The sequence below is a fragment of the Pseudophryne corroboree genome, chromosome 9, assembly GCF_028390025.1.
Source record: "Pseudophryne corroboree isolate aPseCor3 chromosome 9, aPseCor3.hap2, whole genome shotgun sequence".
NCBI classification, from domain to species: Eukaryota; Metazoa; Chordata; class Amphibia; order Anura; family Myobatrachidae; genus Pseudophryne; species Pseudophryne corroboree.
In genome coordinates, this window is record NC_086452.1 from 463,821,354 (window position 1) to 463,828,490 (window position 7,137).

The following is a 7,137-nucleotide window of genomic DNA, read 5'->3' on the forward strand; positions in this document are numbered from 1 at the left end:
CTCAAAAGCCATCAGGGGCTCTAAAACGCCCGCTACCTCAGATGGCAGACACAGATGTCGACACGGATACTGACTCCAGTGTCGACGACGATGAGACTAATGTAACTTCCAAAAGGGCCACACGTTACATGATTGAGGCTATGAAAAATGTGTTGCACATTTCTGATGTTACCCCAGTGTCAAAGTCAGAAAAATATCCCTATACACGCTGCCATATTTGCACCTCACGCTGGTCCGCGCTGCGCATGCGTGCGCTTTCCCGTGATAGCGCATACCCGCTGATGCGTGCACCCGCTCGCATCGGTATGCGTATTTACGGTAAGGAGTATGTAGTCGTAGCGTGCGACCCAATCGTTACATATTTTCACAATTAATGTAGTTTGTAGACCATGGTCCCTTTGATAGATTCTGAAAGTTTGGTTAATATAGAATGTCCCTGAACGGAGGAATCCCTCTTTGTATTGTAGGAAGGGTCTAACAGGAATCATACAGCAGTGTTTGGTACCCATCGGAAGGGTATTTAAATAGCAATATTCCGGTGTTGGTTTGGAGCGTATTAATCGCTCGTGCGAATAGTTATGGACATAAGAAGTTATGTCCATTTATTATTCATGCACCTGAACAGTGGAGACAGGTATCAGTGGGTCTCAAATGGCTCTTTGACCTCAGAGATCCCCCAAACAATAGTTTGCATGTTGGGAGGGCCTCATAACTTTACATGCATAAGGTAAGCACCGGAATAGTAATTGAAGATCAATTGTACTCCAAATCAGTATCTTTCCCGCAGACGGAGTACAATAGTCTTTAATTACACTGAGCTTTGAGACTCAATGAGGAGGGCCAACACCTGTGTTTTCGAATGGATTAGGGTTTGTATCCAGGAGAATGAGGGCTGAGATGTCATTGTCTCAACTGAAAGTGGACATCATGAATATAGAACAAAACCCAGACAGGATTCTGTTTTGTATTCGTCAAACAATAGCTCTCCAGAAGACAGGAATGTGTTGGTCATCACCCATTGTGTTGCATAAACAAGGCCACTGATACAACACAGCCCACCTGTATGAATCAACCTATGACCTTTGTTATAATGCGAAGCCGAATTCCTGCGTCCAATGGACAATGAGATTGTAGGGACCATTGGATTGCATTGTGTGAGTAGCATAAAAGACGGGCCTGTGGCATCCAGCTGGCACTTCTCATCAAACGGTTCTCATTGCTGATAATCGGGAAGCTGGCTGTCCAGAAGCGCTTGCGATCGTTACCCTTGTGCGTAAGTTTCTCTCCGTAATCATTGTCTTTCTGTGAGCCATTTCTCTCATCTCTCTCCCTATCTCTCTCTCTCTCCGTCTCTCTCCATCTCTCTCTCTCTGTCTCTCTCTCTCTCCCTTCTCTTTTCTCCCATATCTCCCCTTGACTAGTATTGTATTGTATTGTATTAGATTGGTATTGTATTGTATTCCTAGTGTAGCTATTTTGGTTAGGAAGTCTCTGTTATATTGTAGTGTATCATTTGTACTGTGATTCCTTTTTGCAAGTATATTAGTTATAATACATATAATAGGCTTTGGACCCTAAACAAGTATCTGTGTATTTCTTATAGTTTTAAGTGTTCACTTGAGCGTCGGTGACGCTCAAGCAGCTTTGTAGTTAGTCAGGTTACACAAGGTTGCACTTACACCCTGTATTCACATTAAGGTATTCTGTGTATTTCATTGTCAAAGATATAGATATCAAGGTTTAGCGTTGTGAGCGTCTGCGCCGCTGGTGACCTCCTCGTGGTCTCAAGCGTCCGCTACGCCATAGCGAAGCATTACGTTTGTCTATAGCCAATAGCGTGCCTGCCTGTGATCATTTACTCGTGAGTAAACGTGACGCCTGAGCGTCTCGATCACGGCTAAGCGATCGATACGCAAATAGCGTACCTTTACGGTACTTCTCACGCATTCAGCGTACAGTGTTCTTAGACCTCATAAAGGGTTGTTTATACGATAAAGCAATCCAAAAGGCTTTGTCAATTGGGGGCCGTCCAGTCCTTCACATATCTGCACTAGGTAGATCAGCAGACATTATCCCTCCGCAAAGGGCGGGAGGTTGTCTCGCAGTGCTGATGGGATAAGCGTCTGCTTCGCTTAGGTAAAGGGTGCTGAAGGAATCCGGGAACCGGAGGTAAGAACAAAACGCTAGTGTTTTTTAAAACTGTTTATTTTTCTTCTGTCTTGCGTATATACGCACGCATACATATATATATCTGCATTTCTTTTCCATCTGTGTATTTCATTTTTCGTATATCACTATCATGTTTGCCAGTTTTATAGTTGATAGAAAAGTGCCAAAAGAGATTTGCTGTTATTTCATAGTTTAAGAATAGAGGTAATAGTTAAAGTATAGACCAACGCACGGTTTGCCTGGGAGATAAGGCGAAGTCAGTGTGGTGTGTGGTAGATGATCAGGGATCATCTACATTGATAAAAGTATAAATTGTGTTACGGTGGATCTTTGCTTTGCGTACACGTGTCCCTAACTGAGACTTGCGTACGCAATCCAAAGGCCGACGCACGCAGTGTACATTACGCAACGGAGCGTCTGTGTACGCCCACGTAACTCAAACCACAAGTTGACTTTAACAGGCGATAAATAGCGCAACGCGGTAAATAGCGCAACGCGGTAAATAGCGCAAGGCGATAAATAGCACAAATTGATTTCAGTTTTCCAAAAACTTAGTTTAAATACCTTACTTTACTGTAATACCTCTGGGGAGAGCTATCAGACTACGGGAAATGATTTTTCTGATCAGAAAACTATAAGAATGATATTGGTTTGAAAACGGTATGAGTGTATTGAATCCCGCTTTGTGGACTTTGTGATCTATGTGATAATCCCGCTTTGTGAACTTTGTGATCTATGTGGAACGTGATGAGCACGATCTGAGTGAAAACGTGCAACAGAGTGTGATAAAGTTTTCGTTGTATTACGCTCTGGCTGTTTTGGAGCACAGTAGGGAGACTCCAATGATCCTACCATTTATGGGCAACAAGTGTCTATAAGTGGTACGATTGGACCGCACGGTTGTATGTGTGACCAATAACGCAACGTGATATGAGGTCGTATATCCATGCGTAAATCTTGCCCTCATACGTGTTGTAGGGAGCACATGCAAGCGTGATTTGTGTAAAGAAAAATGGAAAAGGGAATTTTCTCAGGAAAATCTCTAAAAATAGGGCCTGCAACGGCTACACGTGTCTGCTAGAAGGCGGACCGGAGATACCCGGAGCAGAAGAAGTTCAGTGGAAGAGCTTTAAGGATTTCCAACGAAGTTCTGTGTTTGGTGCATTTTAGGAAGTTTTTCTGTGTTAAAAAGGTCCACAATGGCAGCCAAGTGCACAATACAGAGACGGTCGGAGGTCAGGATTCAGACTCCAGAGGCTTGCAGACCCCGAGGGTCTGCTCGGTTAGTAATGTGGGGGAAATATGGTCCCCACTCTGAGACCTTTTGTGATGAATGGACACGAATGACTGCGGGGGATAAGGTACCATTTCCCGGGATAGGTAGCTTTGACTCAGAGGTGTTGCATAATTTAAGGAGAAGGATATGTCTCATTAAATCAGCAAAGAGACGAATCAAGCATTATGATTGTTTACAGATATGGCAACAGGAGGGTGAAATGCAGAGAAATGTAACTTACTTACCTAACTTTCATCTTGAGAGGAGAGAGATGGCAATGGAGGGGATTGTGGTTGCGGAGAAAAGCACAAGGGTGAACAATAAAAACGCTCTTAGCAACTGTAGTATAGATGATAAGAATAAGTGTAATAAATGTAACAAAGATAATTGTAATACTGTTGAATGTACAACTATTAACCCATGCAAGTCGCACCCCATGTAAAACTTTCCTCAGGAACACCAACCAGAAAGTGAACCCAGAACGATGTCGGCACCTCTTCCAGAAGCCATCACACAAGACGTCCAGGTGGACGCGACCCAGTCGGTAAAAACTGTAATCAAACCCCCTAATGGAGGGTCAGGTGAGGTCGTGTCCACAGGTATGTATGGTATTATACATCACGCACAAACAAATGTACCTTATATCTTAGAATCAATTCAGAATGACATTACTGGACTTAATCCTGTTAGGGTAATTGCAGTACCAAATGGGGAAACTGACTCTTCAGGAATCACTCCTGTCAGGAACAACGCCATGTACTGCCCTTTTTCCCGAACAGAATTAAGAGCAATTCTGTCTGAATTTCCTGATCCCAGGAAAGACTTAGTTGCTTGTCAAAGATACATTAGAGTGCTAGGATATACTGCAGAGCCAAGTAACAAAGATTGGAGGACAGTTTTGAGGGCATGTTTACCCCCCGATGTTGATTCATTGAAATTTATCACTGATTGTAAGCTAGATGAGGAAGTGCCACTAACAAACAAGTATAACCAAGATAATGTAAAAAGAATCAATCTACAGTTGAAAGAATATTTTCCTACAGTAGTAAAGTGGAATAAAATCTATACAATAAGACAAAAAGAAGGTGAATCCGCAGAAGAGTATTTTCACCGGGCTCTGCAGGATATGGCTAGGTACACAGGTATAGATGACATTGAAACTAATGTACACCACAGAGAGGTAGCTGTGTCCGTATTAGCGAACAACTTAAAAGACACACTAAAAATTAGGGTACAAACTTCAATACCTCATTGGAGAGGTATCTCGGTGGCGGCATTAAGAGAGTCCGCTATCGAGCATGACCGAAATATCCAAAGAACCAGGGAAGCGCAGGGAGAGCGGTTGATGACACTGAACATCCAAGCACTAGATGATGCATCAAGTCGACCGGAACCCCAGGCCCCTAGCACATGGAGAAAGCCAAGGATTTGTTACCATTGTAGAAGAGAAGGGCATTATGCCAACAACTGTAATAACCCACATAAAGTTAGACCCCCTAGACATGAAAATGAGCATGAATATGACACACCAAATTACAAGCAGGGATCACATAGGAAGAATTTTGAGCCACATCCATGATAGGTAGTCAAGAAAGGTGATCATACGACTGATGGTAAGCCTGAGGTAACGGTTAATAAAGTGGGAGGTCATTCACTGAAGACACCGGAATGACCAGGTGAAACGTTGTAAATGTATCTGTGAAATGTTTTTTTTCTCTCTCTCTCTATCCCCATCTCTGACGATTATTGGTAAGAATTCAAACATTGCATATCCACTTGGTCCTTGCAGAAGTCTACCAAACCCCAGCATGACCTCCGCCACAATGTATTTCTGGCCAGATACAGACAGTGGAGTAATGCAGGTGCTGGTGGGGAGGGACTGCTCAAGGAGACCATTAGACACGTAGCTATGACAGCCTGATAATCTGACAATGTTTTTCTAATGCTAACAATGTTTTCTTAATGTTGACAATGTTTAAAAAATGCTTTGTTTCTCTTTTCTTATTGATGGTTATTGTCGAGTTATGTAATGTATATATGCACATGAATTGTTCTCTATCTCTTTTGTTTTTTTTGTTGTCTCTCTCTTCCCACTCATGTTTCCATGGTTTAAAGATGCTATGTCACCCCTCAGTTGGACCAATGGTAATGCCAGATTCTTGCTCCTTACAGAAAGATCGTCGGTTGGGAAGGAATATTGCATCACCAGAATGTTCGTTTGGAAGACTGAGAGACAGCACCTTTGAGAGGACAGCAGAACAAGAAGAACAACAAGACGAGAGAACTTATTATCGTAACAAGTTCTCTCCCCCTCAAACTGTTTTCTTATACCCCCTTTACAAATTTCTTCTTTTCTCCTCCTGTAAGATGGACTTGCCCCAAGAGACTGCGATCCGGATTTTTCTGTTGGCCATGATGTTGACCAGAGCAGTCTGTTCCGGCGAGAGTACCATGGAGGTCGAGAGAGGTTCTGGAATGGGTTCCGATTATGATGATGGAGGCGTAGTTTTCCAAGATCAACCAAACCAACAAGCAAAGGCGAGTATCAGAAAACGATCCGATAGAAGAAATTGTGATGGATTGTTAACTGAAGAAAACTGTATCTGTAGGCTCTGTGACAATTTGATTGAAGATGGATGCATAAAGAAATGCCAATCCAGTTTTAATATCCATATGGACCGGCATCCATTGAGTGACTATCACTCCTTAGTGGGTAACGTGTTAAACCAAACAGATTGTTGGGTATGCTCTCAAGTACCTCAGGGTCATAGCAAATCAGGGCTAGTACCATTTCCTTTAACGTTAGGGGAGGTACTTGAGCTAAGTGGTGGGAGACCGGTGGACCGGAGGTTTAACATCTCCAGCCCTCCTAGTTTGAAGCTCCACCAATACCATGTGGATAGGTCCCTCTTATGTTTTAATATCTCCAATCCCCGTAAGCCGGGAAATTGGGAAGTGACATGGAGCAACCTTACCATGACCTTTTCACACAGAGCAGATAGAATGCCTACAGATACAGAGCTTGTACGCCACATAGCCAGTAGAGGAAAATCTTTCCGGTATCGATATACCTTAGGAAATAGGATTACTAGAGTTGGAGAGGTATCACCAGGATACTGTGCACATATCGTACAAACTGATACGTGCCTTAAACAGATGGAAGAATTAGGGTCAGGAGATTTCACCTGGAAGGTTTGTAACATGGTAATGTCCTTCTCCGTCCCTTATGTTCTCCCCGATGATGCATATTTCATATGCGGGAGAAAGGCGTACAAGTGGCTTGCCCCAAACTCTGAAGGATTGTGTTATATTGGAAAAGTATTGCCTGAAGTGATGACTGTTACACATGACAAAATGAAGGACATACACCGTGGTGCCCAAGCTCCTTATACTCACACTCATTACGAGCACCGAGTTAAAAGACAACTGTCAGAAAGGTTAGAGCATCCGGCCTCTGATCTTATCCATGAATCCACCGGGATTCAGGTTCTGGTAGCGTTAGATTTCACTCGCACCGCTCGAGGAGTGATGAATTATAGATACATTTCCGCACTCGCCAATTTGTTAGATAATATCACTGAAATGAATGATGACACGTTTAGATACACTGGAAGAGAACTTCAAGCTTATAAAACAGAACTAGTTCAGCATAGGATGGTTCTTAATTATCTTACAGCAGTAACAGGCGGATA